Below are 18,453 nucleotides of genomic sequence, written 5' to 3'. Positions count from 1 at the left end.
GGCCAAAGAATGGAGGTGTGGCCTCATGAGGCCATTGAGGTCTTTCCAGGTGGAGGATTGTGAGCTGCTCTGAAAGGCAAGCTTTCTTTCTGTGGGACAGGTGGAGTCCGTTTGGATGGTACCAGGGTCCGCCATATGGAAAGTCGTCGTAGCAGAAGTCACCCCATAGATGCCTGGAAAACCCAGCCCCACTTACCATTCCAGCCCAGGAACAAGGACATTTTGATCTTGCGACTGTGGGGCAACGTGCCCAGGTGGCTGAGGTGACAGGGAGCCTAATTATGAATTCGGAACTCATAACTGCCGGTCCATTCAGTGCCAAGCACATGGCATTCCCAATGTGCAACATCTGACTTGAGATCTCCAGCACCCTAGTCAAGGAAAGTGTCAGACGGTCGCTCATGCTGTAGTTTGTGTCCAAGATGGCCGACAATTGGAGTGGTGGCTTCATGAGGCCATGGAAGTCTTCCAAACCTGGGACTTCTGGCTGCACCGAACAGTAGGCTTTCCTTCTGTGGGAGAGGGGGTGTCAGTTTGATGGCACCAGGGTCCCCTTATGAAATTATGTCATAGCAGATGTGACCGCATGGATGCCTGGGAAGCCCAGCTATACTTACCCTTCCTGCCCAGGAAAAAGTCCATTTTATCTGGTGGTTCTGGGGCAAAGTTCCCATGGGGCTGAGGTGACAGTGAGCCTCATTCTGATAGGTCACAAGGCTGGCTTGTGTCCAGGGAGACCTTAAAATGTGGCGGGGACTCAGGCGCCATGCAGGATTCTCCTCCCCTGAGTGTTGGATTCAGCTCCCAAGAGCCGGGTTGCCTTCTGGGGACAGGAGGTGTTCTGTTTTGTGGCTCAGGGATCAAGTGGTGGACCATAAGTAGGTAATCCAGAGCTTGCCTCTGGAGGCACATGCCTGCAATACTCAGCTAGGGTTCCATTGAGGTCCTAGGGGTATGTCAGGTTCCATCTTCTGACTCAGAGCCATTGGCCTGGGTGTCTACCTGGAGGAAGGTGTCTGGCATGTTTGCGAATGCACCTTTTTTCAAAGACGCCCAGCGAACATGGGTTGTGCTCAGGGGTATTGCAGGTGTCTCCCAATCTGGAGTGTTTGTTCAAATGCTATTAGGGTCTGTGATCAAAGGAATGAGACTGACAAAAGTGAAAATCAAGAAAAGCTTTATTTCATGCCATGCATCACAAACCAAACTGACCGATAGGTGCCCGGGCCCCATGCATTAGAAACCAAACTGACCGGTAGGTGCCCGGGCCCCATGCATTAGAAACCGAACTGACCGGTAGGTGCCTGAGCCTTGCTGGGGGCCACCGCCTCCCTGCCCTGGGATCCCTCCTGGAGGCTCCCTGCCCCACCCTCACTGTACCACAGGCCACTTCCAGCGAGGCCGCTCCCTGGACGAGGCTGTAGCCAACAAGGCTCCCAGCAATGCCACTCCTGACAAGGCTGCATCGCCACTCCTGAGAGGCTGCTCCTGGTGGGGCACTGCTCGAGGCAGCGTGGTCACTCGCTGCGGTGCTGCTGCTGCTGGTGCTACTTCTCAAGGTGGTGAGGCTGCTCGTGGCAGCGCTGCTGCTCCTGCTGCTGCTCCAGCTCCCGGCTTGCTGCTGACTCCTCCTGCTATATCCCCCTGTAGACTCACAGACCAGCTTTTATAGAGGTGGTTGGGCCTGACCCACACACAGGTGGCCAATGGGATTGCAATACACAGAGAAAACTGCACAGTCATGCTAGGTCTGCCACACACAGAAAAAAAAAAAAACTGCTAAGTAACACAGAGGTGGCCATTTGAATTTCAATTTGCCCTAGTAGATATATGTGCTCCCCACTTATATGATGCCTTCACCTTGCCTGACCCGCCCTTGTATCTAGGCTTTGCAAGTAAGTTCCTCTGGGAGGGGTGGGATCAATCTAAGTTCACTACATAAACACAAAATGACACCCTCTGGCCAACCAGGCCCTTACAATATTTCCTTCGGGAAGGCAGGTAGAGTCCTGTGCTGTGTCTTCAGAAGCCCCATCCTGGAGGGTCTTTTGGCCAGGGCTTTGGGGACAAATATCTGAAAACACAAACTGGGGATAGGGTTAGCAGCGAGGTGATCGCAGGCCGAATCTGTGGACCGTGAGGGCAGTGGGGCGGGATCTGAAATGAGGGCAATGGGGAGGTGGGAGCATAAGCTTTTCTATCTGGGTTTTGTGTCTTGGATGGCCACGGGATGTAACGGTAGCCTCATGGGGCCATTGGAGATTCTGCCTCTGTGAGGACTCTGCCTGGTTCCCAAGGGTTTGGTGTCTTTCGGGGGGAAGGGAAGAGTGCTGTTTTCCATCTCAGGGGTCCCGCCATAGCAGGGATTCTGTGTCGGCTTCTGGGTCCGGGTGCATCGAGGAGACGATCCAGGGTGAGGATTTGAACCTAGTTGCATGTCAGGCCCGATATGCGGACTCAGTCCAACTAGCGAGGGGGCTGTTTTGAAAGCAGGTTCAGGCTGAGGGTCACAATGCCTGTTTGTGGCCAGGACAGCCCTCCTGGGTGGGCATGGTCTCATGGACTATGCAGCTGGCTCCCACTCTGGGTGTTAGACCCCATCACCAAAGCAAGCTTTTCCCGTCGTGGAGAAGCAGGAGTGCTCTTTGATGCTTGAGGATCTCCTATAGGCCAGAATTTGAGCTATGGTCTCGGCACAGACACCTGAATACCCGGGTTGGGTAGAGATGACAGTTTCTGCCCTTGGCAAGTACCACCTGCAGGATACGAGGACTGCTACCTCAGGGGCTGATGGGAGGTCGGGGCTCAGGTTGTGTCAGACAGAGCATTAATGCACAGGGAGGCCTAGGATATTGGGGTGCTGTCGAGGTCCATGCAGGTTGATCTTCACGTGGGGATTCTGGGCAGACCCCATGGTCCTTCTTCTTTCTGGAGGGCAGCCATAAGCCTGTGTCAGGGCTCCCGAATGAACAATCTGGAGGTCTAGTGAGCCAGGAGGTTGAGGACGGAATTCTGAAAGCACAAGTGCCTGTTCCGTTCAGTGCCAAGAACATGGCATTTCCAATGTGCAGCGTCTGACTCTAGATCTCCAGCTGCTCAGTCAGGGCACGTGGCAGATGGTCGCTCACTCTGGAATTTGTGTCCATGATGTCCAATGCATGGAGGGGTGGCCTCATGATGCCACGGATGTCTTCCTGGGATGGGGCTTGTGAGCTGCTCCTAACAGCAAGCTTTCCTTTTGCAGGACTGGGGGAGTCCGTTTTGATAGCACCAGGTTTCCCTATAGGAAAAGACATGGTAGAGGAAGTCACCGCATGGATGCCCAGACAACCCAGCTCGCTTACCTTTCCAGCCCAGGAACAAGACCGTTTGGGTCTGGTGGCTCTGGGGAAAGTGCCTAGGGTGCTGAAGTGACAGGGAGCCTCATGCTGATGGGTCACAATGCAGGCTTGTGTCCAGGAAGACCTTAGAATGTGATGGGGGCTCAGGCGCCATGCAGCATTCTCCTCCCCTGGGGTTTGGATGAAGCTCCCAAGAGCCAGGTTCCTTCTAGGGACAGGAGGCGTTCTGTTTTGTGGCTCAGGGACCAAGCGTTGGGCCATACGTATGTATTCCAGAGAATGCCTCTGGAGACAGAAGCCTGCACACCTAAGCTAGGGTTCCGTTGAGGTAGGCTTATGTCAGGTTCCATCTTCTGACACAGGGCCATTGACCTGGGTGTCTGCTGGAGGTAGATGTCTGGCATGTGTACGAATGTGCCTTATTTCCAAGGTGGTCAATGACTTTGGGGTGGGCTCAGGGGCATTGCAGGTATCTCCCAATCTAGAGGGTTTGTGCAAATGGGACGGGCAGAGTTTCCTTCAGGTGGGCAGGCAGAGTCCTGCACTGTGGCTCCTCCATAGGCCCCATCCTGGAGGGCCTGTTGGATAGGGCTTTGGGGACAAAAGTCTGCAAACACAAAGTTGGGATAGGGTACTGGGCGAGGTGATGACCGGCACAATCTGCAGACCGGGAGGGCAGTGCCACAGGATCTGAAATGAGGGCGATGCGGATGCGGGAGCGCAGGCTTTTCTGTCTGGGTTGTATGTCTCGGTTGGCCACGGAATGGAGCGGTATCCTCATGGGGCCATGGGAGATTCTGCCTCTGAGTGGATTCTGCCTGGCACCCAATGGTTTGGTTTCTTTTGATGGGAAGGGAAGAGTGCTGTTTCGTCCCAGCGTTCCCGCCATACCTGGGATTCCATAGTTGGCTTCTGGGTCTGGTCACGTGGAGAACCTGACCAGGGTGAGGACTGGGGCCTAGGGACATGTCAGGCCCAATATGCGGTCTCCTGGTCGAGTTAGCGAGGGGGCTGGATTGAATCAGTTTCAGGCTGAGGGTCACAGTGCCTATTTGTGGCCAAGGCAGCCTTCCTGGGTGGGCGTGGTCTCAAGGGCCTTGCAGCTAGTTCCCTCTCTTAGGGTTAGACCCCCATCCCCACAGAAAGCTTTACCCATTGTGGGGAAGGAGCACTGCTCTTTTGCGCTTGAGGTTCCCCCATAGGCCAGGATTTCAACAATGATCTGGGCAAAGATGCCTGAATACACAGGTCTAGTAGAGATGACAGTCTCTGGCCATGACAGGTCCCACTGTAAGGACTGGGGCCAACTACTTGGCAGGCTGATTGGAGGTCGGGGCTCAGGCTGTGTCAGACAGAGCAATAGTGCACAGGGCAACCTCGGAATTGAGATGCTGTCGAGGTCTGTGCAGGTTGATCCTCACGTGGGGATTCTGGGCAGACCCCTAGGGCCCTTCTTCTTTCTGGAGGGCAGGCAGAAGATGGCGTTGTGGCTCAAGAATGAACAATCTGGAGGACTGGCGGGCCAGGAGGGTGAGGACAGAATTCTGAATGCACAAGTGCCAGTTCCGTTCAGTGCCGAGAACATGGCATTTCCAATGTGCAGCGTCTGACTCGAGATCTCCAGAACATGAGTCAGGGCAAGTGTCAGATGGTTTCATACGCTGGAGTTTGAGTCCATGATGGCCGACTAATGGAGGGGTGGCCTCATGAGGCCATGGAGGTCTTCCCAGGCTGGGGATTGTGAGCTGCTCTTAACAGCATGTTTTCCTTCTGTGGGACAGGGGAGTACGTTTTGATGCCACCAAGGTCCCCCATATGGAATGACGTCATCGCAGAAGTCACCACATGGATGCCTGGAAAGCCCAGCTCCGCTTACCCTTCCAGCCCAGGAACAAGGCTGTATTGATGGTGGCTCTGGGGCAAAGTGCCCAGGCGGCTGAGGTGACAGGGAGCCTCATTCTGCTGAGTCACAATGCTGTCTTGTGTCCAGGGAGACGTTAGGATGTGGCGTGGTCTCAGGCGCCAGGCAGGATTCTCCTCCCCTGAGAGTTGGACGCAGCTCCCAAGAGCAAGGTTTCCTATTGGAGACAGAAAGTGTTCTGTTTTGTGGCTCAGGGATCAAGTGTTGGACCATACATAGGTATTCCAGAGTTTTCCTCTGGAGGCACATGCCTGCAATACTCAGCTAGGGTTCCGTTGAGGTCCTAGGGGTATGTCAGGTTCCATCTTCTGACTCAGGGCCATTGACCTGGGTGTCTGCTTGGAGGTAGGTGTCTGGCATGTTTCCGATTGTGCCTTTTTTCCAAGACACCCAGCGAATTAGAAGTGTGCTCAGGGGTACTGCAGGTGTCTCTGAATCTGGAGTGTTTGTGCAACTGTGACGGGTAGAATTTCCTTCAGGAGGGCAGGCAGAGTCCTTTGCTGTGTCTTCAGAGACCCCATCCTGGAGGGCCTGTAGGCCAGGGCTTTGGGGACAAATATCTGAAAACACATTCTCAGGATAGGGTTAGGAGTGAGGTGATGGTAGGCCGAATCTGCGGACCATGAGGGCAGTGGGGTGGGATCTGAAATGAGGGTGATGGGGATGTGGGAGCACAGACATTTCAGTCTGGGTTGTGCATCTCGGTTGGCCACGGGATATAGCAGTAGATTCATGGGGCCTTGGGAGATTCTGCCTCTGTGAGGATTCCGCCGGGCTCCCAAGGGCTTGGTGTTTTCGGGGGGAAGGGAAAAGTGCTGTTTTCAATCTCAGGAGTCCCGCCATAGCAGGGATAACAGAGTCGGCGTCTGGGTCTGGAAGCCTGGAGAACCCAACGAGGGTGAGGATTTGGGCCTAGGGGCATGTCAGGCATGATATGCGGGCTCATGCTCCAGCTAACGTGGGGGCTGGATTGAAAGCAGGCTCAGGCTGAGGGTCACAATGCCTGTTTGTTTCCAGGGTAGCCATCCTGGGTGGGAGTGGTCTCATGGGCTATGCAGCTGGCTCCAACTCTGAGGGATTGACCCCCATCCCCACAGCAAGCTTTTCCCATCGTGGGGAATAAGGAGTGATCTTTTATGCTTAAGGATCCCCCATAGGCCGGGATTTGATCTATGGTCTGGGCACAGAATCCTGAATACCCAGGTTGGGTAGAGATGACAGGCTCTGGCCATGTCAGGTCTCACCTGCAGGATATTGGGCCCGCTACCTTGTGGGCTGATGGGAGCTCGAGACTCAGGCTGTGTCAGACAGAGCATTAGTGCACAGGGCAGATTAGGATATTGGGGTGCTGTCAAGTCAGTGCAGTTTGATCCTCATTGGGAATTCTGGGAGCCTTCTTCTATCTGGAGGCAGGCGGAAGAGGGCGTTGTGGCTCCTGAGTGAACAATCTCCATGACTGGTTGGCCAGGTTGAGGACAGAATCTGAAAGCACAAGTGGCGGTTCTGTTCAGTGCCGATCACATGGCATTTCCAATATGCAGCATTTGACTCGTATCCCCAGCTCCTGAGTCAGTGCACCTGTCCGATGGTCGCTCACACTGGAGTTTGTGTCCATGATGGCTGATGAATTAGGGCTGGCCTCATGAGGCCATGGAGGTCTTCCCAGCCTGGGGCTTGTGAGCTGCTCTGAACAGCAAGCTTTCCTTCTGCGGGAAAGGGGGAGTCCGTCTGGATGGCACCAGGGTCCCCCATACGGAAAGACGTCATAGCAGAAGTCAGCGCATGGATTCCTGGAAAGCCCAGCTCCGCTTACCCTTCCAGCCCAGGAAGAAGGCCGTTTTGATCTGGGGATTCTGGGGCAAAATGCACAGGGGGCTGAGGTGACAGGGAGCCTCATTCTGATGGGACACAATGCTGGCTTGTGTCCAGGGGGACCTTAGAATGTGGCGGGGGTCTCAGGAGCCATGCAGGGTTCTCCTCCCCTGAGAGTTGGCCGCAGTTCCCAACAGCCAGGCTGCATTCTGGGGCAGGATGTGTTCTGTTTTTTGGGTCAGGGATCAATTGTTGGACCATATGTAGTTATTCCAGAGTTTGCCTCTGGAATCAAACACCTGCAAACCAAAGGTAGAGTTCCGTTGAGGTCCTAGGGATATGTCAGGTTCCATCTTCAGACTCAGGGCCATGGACCTGGGTGTCTGCCTGAAAGTAGTTGTCTGACATGTGTCCGAATGGGCCTTTTTTCCAAGGCTGCCTATGAATTTGGGGTGGCCTCAGGGGCATTGCAGGTGTCTCCCAATCTGGAGGGTTTGTGCATATGTGATGTACAGAGTTTCCTTCGGTTGGGCAGGCAGAGTCCTGCAGTGTGGCTCCAGAGTTCCCATTCTGGAAGACCTGTCAGCCAGGGCTTTGGGTATAAAAGTCTGTAAACACAAAATCGGGATAGGTTTAGGGTCGAGGTGATGGCAGGCCCAATCTCCCGACCGTGAGGGCAGTGCCTCCTGATCTGAAATGAGTTTGACGGGGAGGAGGGAGCCCAGGCTTTTCAGTCTGGATTATGTGTCTTTGTTGGCCACGGAATGAATCGGTAATCTCATGGGGCTATGGGAGATTCTGCCACTCTGTGGTTTCTGCCTGGCGATCAAGGGTTTCGTGTCTTTCGGGGAGAAGGGAACAGTGCTGTGTTCTGTCTCAGGAGTCTGACCATAGCAAGGATTCTGACTCAGCTTCTGGGTCTTGGCACCTGGAGAACCCGACCGAGGGTGCGGATTTGGGCCTTTGGGCATGTCAGGCCTGATATGTGAGCTCCTGGACCAGCTGGCGAGGCGGCTGGTTTGAAAGTGGGCTCATCCTGAGGGTCACAATGCCTGTTTGTGGCCAGGGAAGCCCTTCTTGGTGGACGTGGTCTCTTGGGCAATGCAGCTGGCTCCCACTCTGAGGGTTAGACCCCCATCCCCACTACAAGCTTTTCCCATCGTGGGGAAAGAAGAGTGCTCTTTGATGCTTGAGGTTCCCACATAGACCTGGATTTGAGCTATGGTCTGGGCACAGATGCCTGAATATCCAGGTTGTGTAGAGATGACAGTCTCTGGCTTTGGCACATCCCACGTGCAGGATATTGGTCTGCCTCCCTGGGGAGCTGATGGGAGATCGGGGCTCAGGCTGTGTCAGACAAAGCATTAGTGCACAGGGCGGCCTTGACATTGGCATACCTTCGAGGTCCGTGAAGGTTCATCCTCACATGGGGATTCTGTGGAGACTCCTAGGACCCTTGTTCTTTCTGGACAGCAGGCAGAAGACTGCGTTGTTGCTCCTGAATGAAAAACCTGGAGGGCTGGTAGGCAAGAAGGTTGAAGACAGAATTCTGAAGGCACAAGTGCCAGTTCCGTTCAGTTCTGAGCACATGGTATTTCCAATGGTCAGTGTCTGACTCAAGATCTCCCGCACCTGAGTCAGGGCACATGACTGATGGTCGCTTATGCTGGAGTTAGGGTCCATGATTGCCGACAAGTGGAGGGGTGGCCTCATGATTCCATGGAGGTCTTCCCAGGGTGGGGCATGTGAGCTGCTCTGAACAGCAAGCTTTCCTTCTGAGAGACAGGAGGTTCCATTTTGATGGCACCAGTGTCCCCCATATGGAATGGCTTCATAGCAGAAGTAACCACATGGATGCCTGGAAAGAACAGTCCGCTTACCCTTCCATCCCAGGAGAAATGCCGTTTGGATCTGCTGGCTCTGGGGCAAAATGCCCAGTGGGCTGAGGTGACAGGGAGCCTCATTCTGAAGGGTCACAATGCTGGCCTGTTTCCAGGGAGGCCTTAGAACGTGGCAGGGGCTCAGGAACCATGCAGGATTCTCCTCCCCTGATGGTTGTACGCAGCTCCAAAGAGCCAGGTTTCCTTCTGGGGACTGGTGGTGTTCTGTTTTGTGGCTCAGGGATCAAGTGTTGGACCATATGTAGGTATTCCAGAGTTTGCCTCTGGAGACAGATGCCGGATAACCTAATCTAGGGTTCCGTTGATTGCTTAGGGGGTATTTCAGGTTCCATCCTCTGACTCAGGGCCATGGACCTGGCTGTTTGCCTGGAGTTAGATGTCTTATTTGTGTCTGAATGCCTCTTTTTTTCCAAGGTGGCCAACGAATTTGCAGTGGGCTCATGGGCATTGCAGATGGCTCCCAATCTGAAGTGTTTGTGCAATTGTGACTTGCAGAATTTCCTTCAGGTGGGCAGGCAGAGTCCAGCTCTGAAGCCCCGATACTAGCCTTGACATGAGTGTCGCAGGGCTGGGTTATTCTCAATGAAATCAGGAGTCCAAGGGAAATATCATATGGCGTCACTCATATGTGGCCCATGCGGAATACCATGGACATGAGTAAAAGCAAGGGAAAATGGAAAAAGAAGTCAGATAGGGTGACAAACCAGGAGAGACTCAGGATTCTGGGAACCAAGCTGAGGGTTACAGAAGGATGAGACGTGCCAGGAATGAGGGAACGGGTTCATGGAATGGAGGTGGTGTGGCATATATGCTGGTGATGAGCACTCAGTGGTATATGCAACTAAAGAATCGGGGAATGCTATCTCACAAAAGTATGATGGATAAAGTCTGCCTTCCTGAACAAAAGAAAAAGTATTGTAAAGAAAGAAAAACAGGCTGTTTCCCATGTAGATGAAGAAGAAAGAGGAAAGAAATGAAGTATAGTTTTATTGTCTTACTGATAAAAATGGTATGCAATTGGTTTCCTATGAGGTCCTTATCTGAATTGGGTCTTTGGAAATTGCAAATTAGATTCTTCCTTCTTCTTACATTTAGAGAATAGATGAGAAAACCGGCATTGCCTTCATTAAATGTCTCGGAGTGTTGACCAACAAATTGATTTGAACTGGCTTTTTGAGTGTTGGGAGGTGTTTGAGGAATGCTTCAAACACTTTCATCATTACCTGACATGTCAGATGTGTATGTTCATGACCTGGTCTTGGTAGTGGGTGTGTGTCTTGGAATTTATACTTTTCTCTCAGATCTTGGATTTGCTGGCATACTTGTGTGTAGGGGACTTTTAGGTCAGGTTGTTTAGGAGAGTTTTGTCCTTAATGCTTTAATTAATTCTTGATAGGTAAGAAGTTAATTTTTCCAGGTTTGTTGGTTTCTGACATTGATATTTTTTTTCCTTCCTCTTAGGTCTGTTTCCATGAGTGCTACTCCTCACTTGCTCCCTAAATTCTGTGGGACTCTTTTAAGTGCATAGGGGGAGGTGGGGGGGAGGGTCTGTTACAAAATGCTTAGAATGATATTTTAAGAGATATGAACCCGTTATTTTTGGATCACAATTCACCTTCAAACATATTGAAATTCATGTTCCATCTCGTTTGGCCACATTTCCTGCAATGAATGTCCCATTTAATCCTCTATTAGAAACACAGACTCTTCCTAACCTGCCTTAGAACAAACACCAATTTTTGTGTGCCTGGTTAGAGTCTCATTGTATGTCCCTTTTTTCTTGCTTTTTCACTGTTCCTTTCCATCCACGAGTGAGTGAAGTTGTATGTTATTTGTCTTTCAGTAGAGGCCTTCAGCTCTACTCCTTATCCCAGGCTCATTGGATCGTCTCTCACCTCAGGTGCCCTGCTCAGAGGCAAGTCTGCTTCTCCCTCTCCAGCTCCCTCCCTGATTATGATCTCTCTGTCAGACTCTGTCAAATACATGCATTTACATCGTTGAAAAACAAAAAGAACTACAACAACAACAGGAAACATTTGATAAGGATTGACTGGGGCCAGATGACAGTTTATTGAATTTCCACCTATGTTCCTATGGAATGCAGCCATGTCCAGAGCACCTCTCATAATCCTAAAATGAGCTCCCTTTTTTGTTTTCCTCTTCTTTCTCCTCGTGCATCTCCCCACCAACATGGAGCATCTGCTGTCTGCCCCATTGCAACGGCCTGTTGTTCTACCATTTTTCCTCCTGACCTGGACTGTTCGAACATGCCCATGTTCTGCAACAGTCACTGTTTGTTTATGCCATGAAAACCTTTGGTGAATGGATATGGTAGGGTTAAGGCAGGCTTCTGCTGCAATATTTCCATTAAGTAACACAGAGGGAAGCTGCACCACATTGTGGGAATGCTCATGGTTCTTGGGCCATTGAATCCTCTTTAATGTGTCCTTTTGTAGATACCTGTTGTCTTTCTGAAAATGGCACGAAAGCCTTTTGATGGCTTCAGTTGAGTAATGGTTCTCTTCAATCATTCTTTGTGCTTGCACCTGTGGGATGCAATCTGATGAGTCCGTCCTGGGCCTAGGGTTCTAGGGTGTAAGGTCTGCCTTTGGTGCTTGGTAAGCTTGGAAGATGGGGAGGCCTTCTGTGCACGGTTTCTGGAAATGCTAGAGGATCTCGTGTCCTCGCTGTGAAGCCGCTCTTTTTGGATCACGATGCACCTTCAAATGCACTGGTAATTCAGGATACATCCCTTTTGACCACGTTTGCTCCAATGAATATCCCATTTAATCCTTTTTTAGAAACACAGATTCTCACTAACCTGCCTTGGAACAAACAGCAAATCTTGTGTGCCCGCTTAGAATCTGATTGTCTGTGCCTTTTTTTCTTGCTTTTTCACATGTTTCTTTACTTCCATAAGGGAGTGAAATCATATGTTAATTGTCTTTCTGTGACTGACAGATATGATGCAGCCCAATGCTCTCCACCTTTCAGCCACATGTGGCAAGTAGCAATAATTGCTTCTTGCTTATGGCTGGATAAGAGTTTGTGGTGTTTTTGGACGACAGGGAGATGTTAGAAGTGTCTGGGAGCTCCAGGATTGTCTTCAGTCATATGCACATGCGGAAGATGACCACATCACTGTAAACATGCAGTAAATGGACCTGGAGCCTAGAAATCACACTACACAGCAAATGAGATTAAGTCGAAGAGACCATGGGAGGAAGGTGTCAACTTGGCTTAGAGAAGTGGATGGTTTGTGCTTCAGAGGGAGGGAACCAAGGCCAAAGACACAGACACAGGAGAGAGGAGCACACTGAGAATCCACAAGTTGAATGTTGACCATAGCTGTGGCAGAGACATGGAGAAGGTCCTAATTGCACGAGTTCTTGCAACCAAAGGGTCTTGAGGCCTGGGTATCTCAGAAAAGCAGGCTTGGCATACATAGACACCAGAGAACACTGTCTTTCTCCTGGAGAGGACACCAGCAACCACCAAGGTGCAGACAGCCTGGAAACCAAGATCAGAGACAATAACTGTCGGCGGCATGGTATTTTTATTGTTTCTTACTGGGCATCCGTGATAGGCACTGTTCATGCAGATGCCTCGATGGGGGCCAGCGAAACTTGGGGCTCTCCCATGGCCAGCATGAAGACCGAGCTAGTGGCCACAGAGAGAATGGTGAGGACATTAGTTGCATAACCTACAAACATGAAGTCTCAAACCTGGAACACTGTTGAGACTGACTTCCCCAGGCCACGTTGCTTAGTCCCAAAGAAAAGAGAATCCTGTAGGCGACGAGAAGAAAGCTCTGCCCACATGACGATTTCATGACCACAGCATTCAGCAGGCCTTAGTAAGGTTGAGTGGTTTCAAAGTCTCCTTTCACAGGCACAGCAGAGCCCACCAAGCTAAACCTCACCATATTCGGTCCAGACACCCAACACTGCGAATGGCCGTCAAAGAGAGCCTCTGCAGAGGAATGGCCCAGAGGAGAGTGGACAACCAAAACACAACCCCAGAAGGCATGCCAAACACACCTGAAATCCCCTCAAGTTCCAGCCCTTGTTCACTCCATGAGCTCCTCTTCCCAAAGAAATTACCCTCAGGGTGGAAAACAGAATGTGCTTTTAGAATACAGAGAAGAAGTCAGAAACCTAGAACAATTTAATGATGGAAGAATCAATTGATACCGAAGAACAAGAACAAGAAATAGGATAGCCACGCAATCAAAGTAAAACCTAAACTTCTCACATGCCTAATGGTGGATTTAAGGTAGGAACCATAATACTCACTCTGCATCAGAAAAACTTAGAAGGCATCAGGGAGTCTTGGACCACAAAGAAAAACTGATAAAAAAATAAAATGAAAAGGCCCTGATGAAAATTTTTATTAGCAGATTGGATGCAAAGTCAAGGAAGCTGGCAGAACCAGATGATCCAATGAGTTACCAGGAAGACAAGTACTGGAAAAAAGGAAGAAAAGCAAAGGAGAGAAGGAAGAATGAGGAACATGACAATGGACTTAGGGAAATCCTTAAGTGAAGTGATGTAATGGATGCTTATTTTAGGAGAACTAGAAGAGAGAGAAAAAGGAGGGCACAAGATTTCTTTGAGAAATCAGAGCTTAAACCATCCATGCTCTAGGGGTAGATACAGCGATCCAGATTCTGAGGCAAACAGGACTCCCAGCACCAACAACAGAAGCAGTGCAACACAACATATAGTGTCATTCACCCTGCAAAGCTAGCAATGGAGGAATTCTCTTCACCCAAATATGATTGGGAGAAGAGTATTTCTATATCCAAGTCCCTGACTTCAAGGCGAGCAGCTATATAAGATCGAGAAGCACGTTGTATAGACAAGCCACACCAGCCCAAGCCAAAATCCGTATAGCTTGCCTGTCTGAAAAAAAGACTGAACAGGAGGACTTTTCTAGAACAACGAGGTGTTAAGAAGACAAAGATTGTGTCTCAGGGTGCCTCCATCATTTCAGAGGCACCTTCAGTTCAGCTCCTGATCCCAGTCTCATTGGATCCTCTCCCAACTCAGTTTCCCTGTTCAGAGACATATCTGTTTCTCCCTCTACAGCTCCCTCACTGATGATGATCTCTCTGTCTCTCTCTGTCAAATGCATGCATGCACATCATTGATAAACAACAACAACAACAACAACAACAACAACAACAACAACAAGTCACTAAGGATTGACTGGGGCCGGAGGATGGTTTATTGAATTTGGACCTATGTCCCTATAGAATGCACCCAGGTCCAGAGAAATTCCCACCATTCTAAAAATGCAGACCTTGGCTTTGAGCTCCCTTGTTTTTTCTCCTCTTCTTCCTCGTCATGCCTCTCCCCCCAGCATGGAGCATCTGCTGTCTGTCCCAGTGCAATGGCCCCTTGTTCTCCCATTGTTCCTCCACACCTGGCTCCATTAGAACATGCCTATCTTCCACAGAAGGCACTGTTTTTTTATCCCACGAAGAAATTTTGGAAATGCAAATGGGAGGGCTAAGGCAGGCTTGTGCTGCAACATCTCCATTCAGTTCCACAGAAGGAAGTTGCACCACCCTTTGGGAATGCTCAGGGATATTAGGCCATTGAATCCTCTTCAATGTGTCCTTTTGTAGATACACGTTGTCTTCCTGAAACTAGCACAAAAGCCTTTCTGATGGCATCACTTGTGCAATGGGTCTCTTCCTACATGCTCTGTGCTTGCTCCTGTGGGCTCCAAATCCATGTGTCCATCCTGTGCCTGATGTTCAAGGGTATAGGGTCTGCCTTTGCTGCTTTGTCAGCTTGGAAGATGGGGAAGCCATCTTGGACGTTTCCTGGAAATGCTAAAGGAACTCATGTTCTCACTGTTGAAGACTCCAGACATATCTTTGACATGGTTGCGGTGTTCACTGTGAGCTTTCCTTAGGTGGCCTTTTCCTGGTCAGAAGAGTCCTGATTGGGTGGGAGGACCATGCACGTGTGTGGGGCATGGAGTTCCTTGCCTTAGGCTTGATGGTAATACTGAAACTTTCTTCACCTTTCCTGATTAAGATGGAATTGTGGATTCTTTCCCTTCTCAGGAGTGCAGAGGACTGATGGTGACAGTTACAGCCAAAGTCTACAAATTCATCCATGAAGAAGGTGACCCCGACTAGCTTCTCAAATTGTCTTGGTGAAATATCTAAGTAGCACCAGCGGTTTCAGAGAGCTTTGCAAACTCCTAGCTGATGCATGACTACTGCAGCCAGGTGGAGTGATTAGACATAGGTTAGGGAGAAGTGGTTGCTAGGACCTCAAAGCTTTGTGTCTTCACAGAAACTGACATCACTGAAGAAGCAATCCCTCTCTCATGACATATGAGTCCTATGGCTTTTGATAGAAAGCCCTGAGAAAGACAGAAAAAAAAAAAACACGTGCTAGCCTGATCATGAACTCAGGTCGGCTCTTCTGTTTCTTTTCCACTCCCCCCCCTTTTTTTTAAAGATTTTATTTATTTATTTGACAGAGAGAGATCACAAGTAGGCAGAGAGGCAGGCAGAGAGAGTGAGAGGGAAGCAGGCTCCCTTCAGAGCAGAGAGTCCGACGTGGGACTCGATCCCAGGACTCTGAGATCATGACCCGAGCCGAAGGCAGTGGCTTAAACCACTGAGCCACCTAGGCGCCCCTCCACTTCCCCTTTCTAATCAAAGAGAAAAGAAAATGACATTCCATATACCATCCTTGAGGTCAACATTTCTCCAGAGAGAGCAAGGTCTTGCTATTTCCGCTGCAATTTCTAGAGATCTCAATGAACAGGGAAGCCTCTTGGGTATCATTTGCACTGTGGGAATTTTGATATCCTATGCATCAGAGCGTCCTTTTTTTTTCCCATTTTATTTATTTTTTCAGCGTAACAGTATTCATTCTTTTTGCGCAAAACCCAGTGCTCCATGCAAAACGTGCCCTCCCCATTACCCACCACCTGTTCCCCCAACCTCCCACCCCTGACCCTTCAAAACCCTCAGGTTGTTTTTCAGAGTCCATAGTCTCTTATGGTTCGCCTCCCCTCCCCAATGTCCATAGCCTGCTCCCCCTCTCCCAATCCCACCTCCCCCCAGCAACCCCCAGTTTGTTTTGTGAGATTAAGAGTCATTTATGGTTTGTCTCCCTCCCAATCCCATCTTGTTTCATTTATTCTTCTCCTATCCCCCTAACCCCCCATGTTGCTTCTCCATGTCCTCATATCAGGGAGATCATATGATAGTTGTCTTTCTCCGATTGACTTATTTCACTAAGCATGATACACTCTAGTTCCATCCACGTCATCGCAAATGGCAAGATTTCATTTCTTTTGATGGCTGCATAGTATTCCATTGTGTATATATACCACTCTTCTTTATCCATTCATCTGTTGATGGAATTCCAGGTTCTTTCCATAGTCTGGCTATTGTAGACATTGCTGCTATAAACATTCGGGTACACGTGCCCCTTCGGATCACTATGTTTGTATCTTTAGGGTAAATACCCAGTAGTGCAATTGCTGGGTCATAGGGTAGTTCTATTTTCAACATTTTGAGGAACCTCCATGTTGTTTTCCAGAGTGGTTGCACCAGCTTGCATTCCCACCAACAGTGGAGGAGGGTTCCCCTTTCTCCACATCCTCGCCAGCATCTGTCATTTCCTGACTTGTTAATTTTAGCCATTCTGACTGGTGTGAGGTGATATCTCATTGTGGTTTTGATTTGTATTTCCCTGATGCCGAGTGACGTGGAGCACTTTTTCATGTGTCTGTTGGCCATCTGGATGTCTTCTTTGCAGAAATGTCTGTTCATGTCCTCTGCCCATTTCTTGATTGGATTGTTTGTTCTTTGGGTGTTGAGTTTGCTAAGTTCCTTATAGATTTTGGATACTAGCCCTTTATCTGATATGTCATTTGCAAATATCTTCTCCCATTCTGTCAGCTGTCTTTTGGTTTTGTGAACTGTTTCCTTTGCTGTGCAAAAGCTTTTGATCTTGATGAAATCCCAATAGTTCATTTTTGCCCTTGCTTCCCTTGCCTTTGCCGTTGTTCCTAGGAAGATGTTGCTGCGGCTGAGGTCGAAGAGGTTGCTGCCTGCATTCTCCTCAAGGATTTTGATGGATTCCTTTCTCACATTGAGGTCCTTCATCCATTTGGAGTCTATTTTAGTGTGTGGTGTAAGGAAGTGGTCCAATTTCATTTTTCTGCATGTGGCTGTCCAATTTTCCCAGCACCATTTATTGAAGAGGCTGTCTTTTTTCCATTGGACATGCTTTCCTGCTTTGTCGAAGATTAGTTGACCATAGAGTTGAGGGTCGATTTCTGGGCTCTCTATTCTGTTCCACTGATCTATGTGTCTGTTTTTGTGCCAGTACCATGCTGTCTTGATGATGACAGCTTTGTAATAGAGCTTGAAGTCCGGAATTGTGATGCCACCAACTTTGGCTTTGTTCTTCAATATTCCTTTGGCTATTCGAGGTCTTTTCTGGTTCCATATAAATTTGAGGATTATTTGTTCCATTTCTTTAAAAAAATGGATGGTATTTTGATAAGGATTGCATTAAATGTGTAGATTGCTTTAGGTAGCATAGACATTTTCACAATATTTATTCTTCCAATCCAGGAGCATGGAACATTTTTCCATTTCTTTGTGTCTTCCTCAATTTCTTTCATGAGTACTTTATAATTTTCTGTGTATAGATTCTTAGTCTCTTTGGTTAGGTTTATTCCTAGGTATCTTATAGTTTTGGGTACAATTGTAAATGGGATTGACTCCTTAACTTCTCTTTCTTCAGTCTTGTTGTTGGTGTACAGAAATGCAACTGATTTCTGTGCATTGATTTTATATCCTGACACTTTACTGAATTCCTGTACAAGTTCTAGCAGTTTTGGAGTGGAGTCTTTTGGGTTTTCCACATATAGTATCATATCATCTGCGAAGAGTGATAGTTTGACTTCTTCTTTACCAATTTGGATGCCTTTAATTTCTTTTTGTTGTCTGATTGCTGAGGCTAGGACTTCTAGTACTATGTTGAATAGCAGTGGTGATAATGGACATCCCTGCCGTGTTCCTGACCTTAACGAAAAGCTTTCAGTTTTTCTCCATTGAGAATGATATTTGCGGTGGGTTTTTCATAGATGGCTTTGATAATATTGAGGTATGTGCCCTCTATCCCTACACTTTGAAGAGTTTTGATCAGGAATGGATGCTGTACTTTGTCAAATGCTTTTTCAGCATCTATTGAGAGTATCCTATGGTTCTTGTTCTTTCTTTTATTAATGTGTTGTATCACATTGATTGATTTGCGGATGTTGAACCAAACCTGCAGCCCTGGAATAAATCCCACTTGATCGTGGTGAATAATTCTTTTAATGTACTGTTGAATCCTATTGGCTAGTATTTTGGTGAGAATTTTTGCGTCTGCGTTCATCAAGGATATTGGTCTGTAGTTCTCTTTTTCGGTGGGATCCTTGTCTGGTT

The sequence above is a fragment of the Meles meles genome, chromosome 14 (assembly GCF_922984935.1).
Source record: "Meles meles chromosome 14, mMelMel3.1 paternal haplotype, whole genome shotgun sequence".
NCBI lineage: Eukaryota > Metazoa > Chordata > Mammalia > Carnivora > Mustelidae > Meles > Meles meles.
Note: the sequence above shows the minus strand (reverse complement) of the source record.